General features: G+C 39.4%; 1 pseudogene; it reads right to left on the bottom strand.

Annotated features, from left to right (window-relative positions):
- Positions 1 to 3561: 3561 nt before the first annotated feature.
- LOC114032951 lies at positions 3562 to 3959 on the bottom strand (annotated as a pseudogene).
- Positions 3960 to 7994: the final 4035 nt, after the last annotated feature.

Genomic DNA, 7994 nt, shown 5'->3' with positions numbered 1-7994 from the left:
ATAAGCCTACCTGGAGGTAGATGCTATTATTACCCCCTTTTTACAGGTGAGGAAACTGAGGCTAGATGAGATTAAGTGACTTGCCTGGGGTCACACAGCTAGTAAGTATCTGAGGTCACACTTGAACTCAGGTCTTCCTGACTAGCCCCAGAGTTCTATCCAATGCGCCATCTAGCTACCTCCTGAGGTAAACTATAGGCAATCTAATTAAGGTACACTGGTCCCTTTTATCTTGTGGGTTCACTCATTCACTGCACTGATTTCTACTATCTCAGGCTGTAAGACCTGCTTCAAAGACAAGGATAAAGCCAGAGTTAGGTAGGGGCCACATAGTGACTGAAAGATGACCCACTACTTTTTTTTTTCTTTGAGAAGAAGGGTACAGTGGATAGAGTACTGAGCCTGCAGCCAGGAAGACCTGAGTTCAAGTCGAACCTCAGATACTTACTAGCTGTGTGACCCTGGGCAAGTCACTTAACCTCTGTTTGCCTTAATTCACTGGAGAAGTAAATGGCAAACCACTCCAGTATCTTTGCCAAGAAAGCCCCATGGTCATGTGATATGGTCCATAAAGAGTTGGACACAACTGAAAAACAAGAAACAGTTTACCTTAGCCACCATCCACGACCTGTTCAAAATTCTACAGCTTCAGTCTTCCCAGACCTAGTCATAAGTCTCCCAGAACAATTTTGGGAATGTGGCGGTTCCTAACAAAAAGTTTGAAAAATATCATAATGCAGAATATTTTACTCAGGGATAATAAAGGCATTCCTTTATTCCATAATTCCATAATTTTTCTGTCTGTAAAAAGTATTTAAAGATATTTTTAAAATGAAAAGATGCACATATTTTTCAATTATAGTCAACTTATTTATCATGTTAATATTGCAATTTGATTTAAAATTAATCTCTCTGACTTTGGAAAGTGATTTTATTCATCTATTTGGATATAGGCATCTGATACTATGGGAATTCAAAATATTCAAACAATGTAATGTATTAAAAATACAAGGAAGGGCAGCTAGGTGTCGCAGTGGATGGAATACTGGCTCTGTAGTCAGGAGGATGTGAGTTCAAATCTGGCCTCAGACACTTGACACTTAACTAGCTGTGTGACCCTAGGCAAGTCACTTAACCCCGATTGCCTCACCAAAAAAAAAGAAAGAAAGAAAGAAAAAGAAAAAAAAGAAAAATACAATGATCGAATTCTCCAATGTTCCTCTGTTGTTCCTTCACTAAGAGTTGTCTGTTCTTCTGCCCTGGTTTTCTCCTCCCCAACTCTATTCTGGGTATGTACTATATTATCCATAAAATCTCTGATTCATAGTTTCTGTGAAGCAGATTCATTAGGTATTTTGACTTAGAAGACCTATTTCCTAGTTAGAGTAAATGAAATGAGTATGTTAAACAGGGGACAAGGGCACAAAATAAATGTATTCCTCAGAAAGCCACTATGAATGACAAGCAGGTCTCATTCAGTACCAGATCCATTTTGCCTGCAGAACTCAGGATTAGGCTGGTTTAATGAGGGGAGCATTAAGTGCCCTAATACCCTAAGTCACACCAACAACCCGGACATTGATCTTCTGGGAAGTTTTGTCTCGGAAAAGCCCTTGAGGCCTTATGCCTTCATCCCTGCCTGGCCTTTAAGATGCCAGGACAAGTGAGTTTCTGGGGTTTGGAACTTGCCAAAATGGAGAGCTGTTTCCTGGACTGATAAAGATCATGATCCAGGGAAAGGTTTTAGCTGTCTATATAGTTATCCACATCATGACTTTCCCCATCACGGTTTCAATATATCTCAAGGGCATTAGAAATTAAATGGGAATTTTGGGGGGAGTTTTGCAGAATCCGACAATGACGTACAAAGGCCAGCTGAAGACACAGAAAAAGTTTAGAAATTCATAAATGCATAAAATACATGTGTAGTGTTAAATTCATAAATGCATAAAATACATGTGTAGTGTTACCATATTTTATTTTATAATACCACAATAATTCAAACTTCTTCTCTGATATGAAAGGAGGGCCAACAAATTTTACACGGATTTTTCAGATCACAGGGGCACTGCTCCCCTAGCCCCAGCAATGTGGAAGGGATAATTCTATTAGCACTGCTTCCTTAATTCATTCCCATATTCTGGTTAGTGTATTTTTTTTTTTTACAGTACAGGAGCCAACACTGCAGGCTTTGCTTGGATTTGCCTGATGCATGGATTCTAGGTGCTTCAAGTCACAACAAAATTAGACCATGATCTTGACTGTTCTGGACAGCTAGGTGGCTCAGTGGATAGAGCTCCAGACCTGTAGTCCTGGAGTGAGGAAGTCCTAAGTTCAAATCTGACATCAGACACTTACTAGCTGTGCGACCCTGGGCAGTTTCCTCTTCTGTAAAATGAGCTGGAGAAGAAAATGGCAGACCATTCTAGTATCTTTGCCAAGAAAACCCTAACTGGGGTTACAAAGAGTCAAACATAACTGAAATAATTCAACAGAAACAAACAAATATTCCAAGCAGTTGCCTTCATCCAGAAAACTTTTCCAAACCACTGATACTCTGCTTGTATTCATTTCCCAATGGTTAACATTCACCCATCTTCTCTAACTACCCCACCCCCATCCCAGAGATAAGGAATTCCCAGTGGTCAAAGAACAAACCTTCCTCAAGAAGCCCTGCTGACTGCTATTTCATTCCCACCCACCTCAATTTTACCCTTTGAATTTCCCACCTCAGATCTACTGTGACTTCTGGAATTTCAATTGACAGACAGACTTCCTTTCATTTGGACCTCTTCCTTTCATGTTTTTCATTGACACTTACCATCCCTTCCCCGGCCCCATCCCAGTGACATCGCATCCCTGGCCATCCCTTCAGGTACTGGTCGCATCTTGTCTCATATTCTCTAATATATTCATCCTCACTGTGGAGCCACAATCATACTTGCTCCCCACTGCTCTTCCCAAACTCTCCATTCCTCAGGGACCTCTTGTCCTTAAGATTCATAATATCCAGATTTAGCATGCAATCTAAGTCAGTTATTACTGTCCAACAGGATTTTCTTCCTTGTTTTCTTCATGAGTATGGTGCTTGACTCTCAATCTCAACACCTGCTTTCGTACTGGGGACTTCCATATATATGGTGATGTTCCCTCAAAATCCTGACTGGCTCTTCCCTCCACCTACTCAAATCCTATGACGTACTCCTCTACCCCAATTCAGGTACACAATGAGATGGATCTTGTCTTCACCCACAAGTGTTCCATTCCCATGTTCAAGAACCCTAAAATTCTTTATCCAATCATAACCTATCATTCCTTCTCTCCCTAAGGCATAGTACTAAACTCCCAAACCAAGGCTCAGTTCATAACCCACCTTCTGCAAGAAAACTTTCCAGGGATACTCCTTGACCCATCCAGCTGTTAATGCCTCGGGTTTTCAGAGAACTTTTATCTACTCTGCATATCTTCTATGCATTTGAAAAATACAGTACATGTTATTTACATTGATGTCTCCCCTTTAGGATGTATACTCTTTTTTTTCAGACCAAGGCTTTTATTTATTCATTTCTTGCATTTAAAATATTCTTCGATGACATCTTTGGCCGGAGATTCCTTGCCATAGTCCTTAACAACAACACAACTGCAGCCAGACACTTTATGGGGCTTTCCCTCTCTGTCAGTTTTACAGAGGCCTACCCATTGGCCCAGCTTCTTGCTGTCATCAGCCTTGATCAAGTTGATTTGGTGCTCAGCACACAGGGCCTCCGCCAACTTTACATACATAGGTTCATCACAGCTGGAAGCAAGAACACAAAGGTGGGTTTGGCGTTTGTCCGAGGCTTTGGCAGCTTCACGAATTCCACGAGCCGGCCATCGTGGATGAGCGCCGTCTTCGGCACTTCTTGTAGAGGGGCGTTAACGTCCGTCACACCTCCAGCAGCAATGCCTTCTTCGGCCATGGCAGTGGTTCACGGGTGAGGCTAAATTTTGGAAAACACCCGGAAGCCTCCGCCTTCCCGTTCGACTCAGGGGCAACAGGGAAGGAGCGGATGTATACTCTTTGAGGAAAGGGGGCCCCAAAAAGTTGTGATGTGCCAAGGTCACACAAAGTATTAGGACCTTGATCTTCCAACTCGGAGTAAAGTCTCTCCCCACTCCAACCCCATTCAACGATTAAAGTGATTTTTCTAAAATGCAGGTCTGATAACTTCAACTTCACCCCCATCCCACCCCCGCACACAATAAGTTCCACTGGCTCCCTATTACCTCCGGGATCAATTACAAAATGCTTTGTTTGACATTCACAACTCTTTATAACCTGGTCCTCGTATACCAAGAGGTGAAACATTCGCATTGGCCATGACCTGGTAAACAGTCTTGGAAGATGGACTAAACCAGGTTGAGGGTAACCTACAGACCTCAAATCTGTCAGTGAGTTAGGGGGATGTCTACCCCAAGCATGTGAAGATGTTCCCAAGAGGAATGATAGATTAGAACAATTTCTTCCAACAGCCATGAAGGTGTCTAAAGCAGGTGGTGTGGAGCACTTAGAGCTTGGTCAGACATCAAAGACGCCAACACCATCCACTGCATCCAGGGCCATCTCCAGTCATCTTGACTTCTGTCCTGCCACTGGACTTTGATGACTCAGGAAAGAGAGAGAGGCTGACAACTTTGTGCAACTCTGCCTCATTTAAGTCCAATTCACACACAAGTCAAGACATCACCCTGTAACATCATTGGTTCTCTTTGAAAATGAAGGAATAACAACACCACCCTACTCTCTGACAGGTACCCTTCAGTTCAGTGACACTGGCCTCCTGACTGTTCCAACAAACAAGACACTCCATCTCTCAGCTCCAGGCATTTTCTCTAGCTAGCCCCCTTACCTGGAATACTCTCCTTCCTTGGATTGTGGTTCATAGAGAAAAAAAATTCTTTTCCCACCACGGTCTACATTTCAAGTAATAAGGACGAGTTAAAGATAATCTGAATTTCAAATGATCCTAAATAATCTTAATCTTAAAGGTAAGTAAAGGACAGAAACTTTCTGAAACATTTAGCCACATTGGGAGATGGCCAGAGGTAAACACTCTTTAGATGATATAACTGACAGAATGAAAAAGTTAACATAGTCATGTCTATTAAAGGTCAACTTGGCCTACACGTGAAATAGAATCATTATAGAACAAGACTTGTAATTCTCCAACATGCTCAATTAATTTATTTTAATTTCATGACAAAATACTTTACCTCTAACTGTGCTTTATTAAAAATATAATAAAAGCAATATAGATGGGTATATTTCTTTTTGTTTTGGTAAATTAAACTTGTTAATTTTTTGAATAATATTTTATATATAATGAAAAAATATAGATGGGTATATTTCTTTTTTTTGGTAAACTGTTAATTTTTAGAATAATATTTTATCTTTTCCCAATTACATGTAAAAATAATTTTGAACATTTATTTTTTAAAATTTTGAGTTTTAAATTCTTTCTCTCCAACCTTCTCCCCACTCCCTGAGATGGTAAGCAATTTGATATAGGTTATACATACATAATCATACAAAACATATTTCCATATTAGGCTAGATGGGCATATTTCAGATTATAATTATATTATATATTTACTGACAGTCTGAAAACTATTTGCTATTAAGTTAAAAAAGCCAAAATATATTATTCACAACTACTATGTCAAAAAAAAGGCTTTTTTTATTACTATCTAAACAAATATCAGAAAGTTACTAAACCAATAAACATTTTTAGAAAACATCCCCATGTCATGTATAATTTGTTACTATTTTTTCAACTAACTCCTTCACAAGGAAGCTGTATATATAATCAATAGTCTAATAAATGGGAAAAATAAATTCACTGGATATAGTTTCATACAAGACGGTACTGATTCATTCCGGTTTTTGACTCTTGCCAAGTGCCAAGAAAACTGATGGTCTCCTGCGGTGACTAAAAAGCATGGCTATGTGATGCTGCCAAGTCTTCTATCTTTAAGTAAATCACAAATTATTTCAAAAGTGATTTGTCACAGCTCCAAATTCCTCCTGTCACTGAGAGCAAAGATAGACCAATTCTCAACTTAATTTCACCTCATTCAAACAACTTTTCTCAGAATCTGTGCTTTTATCCTTTGAGGGAAAGGAAAGGGATAGCATTGGAACTTCCTGGAATGGTTAAGTCCTTCTACCAAAGCAGATCACAATCTATCCATGACTTAGCAGCTATGCCCTAGAGACCTGCCCAAGGTACACAGCAGTTGAGTGACCCTGCTGGTCACTCAAGCCAGGAATGATGAGAGGAGGTACTGGAACTCAGGTTTTCCTTACTACAAGTCCAGAACTCTATCTACTATAACCTTGTTCCTATTTAATTTTCAGGGATCAATTTTAAGTTTAAATTTCCCTGTTGAGAAAACATCAGTAAAAGAAATAGGGATTGGTATAATTAAATGTAACATTCCCCTATCAGCATGTTAAAGCAATCATTGTCATTCAGGTTCTCCCTCTGAAAACACCAAAGATAAAATAACTTGTGTCTTCCCTAGCCCTGAGTAAGCACTTAATAAATGTTTAATCTGAATTGCAATAACATCCTCAGAAGCACCTTTGAGACATTCCATCCCATCTACAAAAGCATTGGAAATCAAAATTTAAATTCACTTTACCACTGTGGCAGGTTGTTTATAGCTCCTTAATAGAGTAAACCAGAAATAACTTCATCCACTATGACATCCAAGCTCATGTGGGTAGTGGTCAAAAGTGATTATACATTCCCTGCTTAACTGAAGTATTGATTGATTGATTATTGGATTGATCTCAACCTGGAGAAAGATTTCAACTGGCATGCTACAGGGCTTCTCTCAGTCTTGCTCTTGTCCATATTTTTTTTTCACTGTCTTTGATAAAGAAAGATGCCGTGAATGTCACCAGTCTGGGAGTCCTGCTTAATACACTAGATAACAGAATTAAAACCTCCCCCCCCCAAAAAAAATCTCATCAGGCTAGAAAAATCAGCAGAATTTAGCAACTTAGTTAAATTTAAAGGTTGAAAAGTCATGCATTTAGTTTAAAAATAATTGTACACATCTGTGCAGGGGGGCTAGGCAGCAGCTCATGTGACTGTATTTTAGTTGACTGAAAGCTCGGTATCAATTTAAGTCTGACTAGAGGAAGAACTTTCTTTTTTTTATTATGTTTTTAAAATTTATTTATTTTTAGTTTTGAACATTCACTTCCACAAGATTTTGAGTTACAAATTTTCTCCCCATCTCATCCCTCCCCCCACTCCAAGATGGCATGCATTCTGTATACGCTTTCCCCTAATCTGTCCTCCCTTCTGTCTCTCCCTCCCTTCTCTTATCCCCTTCCCCTTCTACTTTCCTGTAGGGCAGGATAGATTTCTATACCCCATTTCCTGTATTTCTTATTTCCCAGTTGCATGTGAAAATAATTTTTTTTTGACATGTGTTTTTAAAACTTTGGGTTACAAATTTTCTCCCTCCCTCCCCACCCACCTTCATTGAAAAGGTAAGCAACTGAATACAGGTTATACATGTGAAGTCATGCAAAACACTTCCATAGTAGGCATGTTGTGAAAAACTAAGTATATTTCCCTTCATCCTATCCCGCCCTCCATTTATTCTATTCTCTCTTTTGACCCTGTCCCTCCTCAGAAGTGTTTGCCTCTGATTGGAAGAACTTTCTAATGAGCAAAGGTACTTAAGATAAGCTGACTGCCTCAGAAAGGAGAGATTTCCACTCATTAGAAGTCTTCCTGTAGAGGCTGAAATTTTCTCTGGATTTCATTTTTCTCATCTACAATATGAGAAAGGTTGAGTTATAATCTCTGAATATCTATCTGTTATGTTGAAACAGGGAATCTTTCTTTTAGGGATATGGGTGGATTTGATGGGAGTTTCCTCCAACTAAAAAAAAAATGGATTCTGTAATTACCATATTTCACTGCATGATTGTT

Source organism: Vombatus ursinus, unplaced genomic scaffold, assembly GCF_900497805.2.
Source record: "Vombatus ursinus unplaced genomic scaffold, bare-nosed wombat genome assembly UNPS02006154.1, whole genome shotgun sequence".
NCBI lineage: Eukaryota > Metazoa > Chordata > Mammalia > Diprotodontia > Vombatidae > Vombatus > Vombatus ursinus.
The sequence above is the reverse complement of the archived record's forward strand: the minus strand, read 5'-3'. Positions and strand labels throughout refer to the sequence as shown.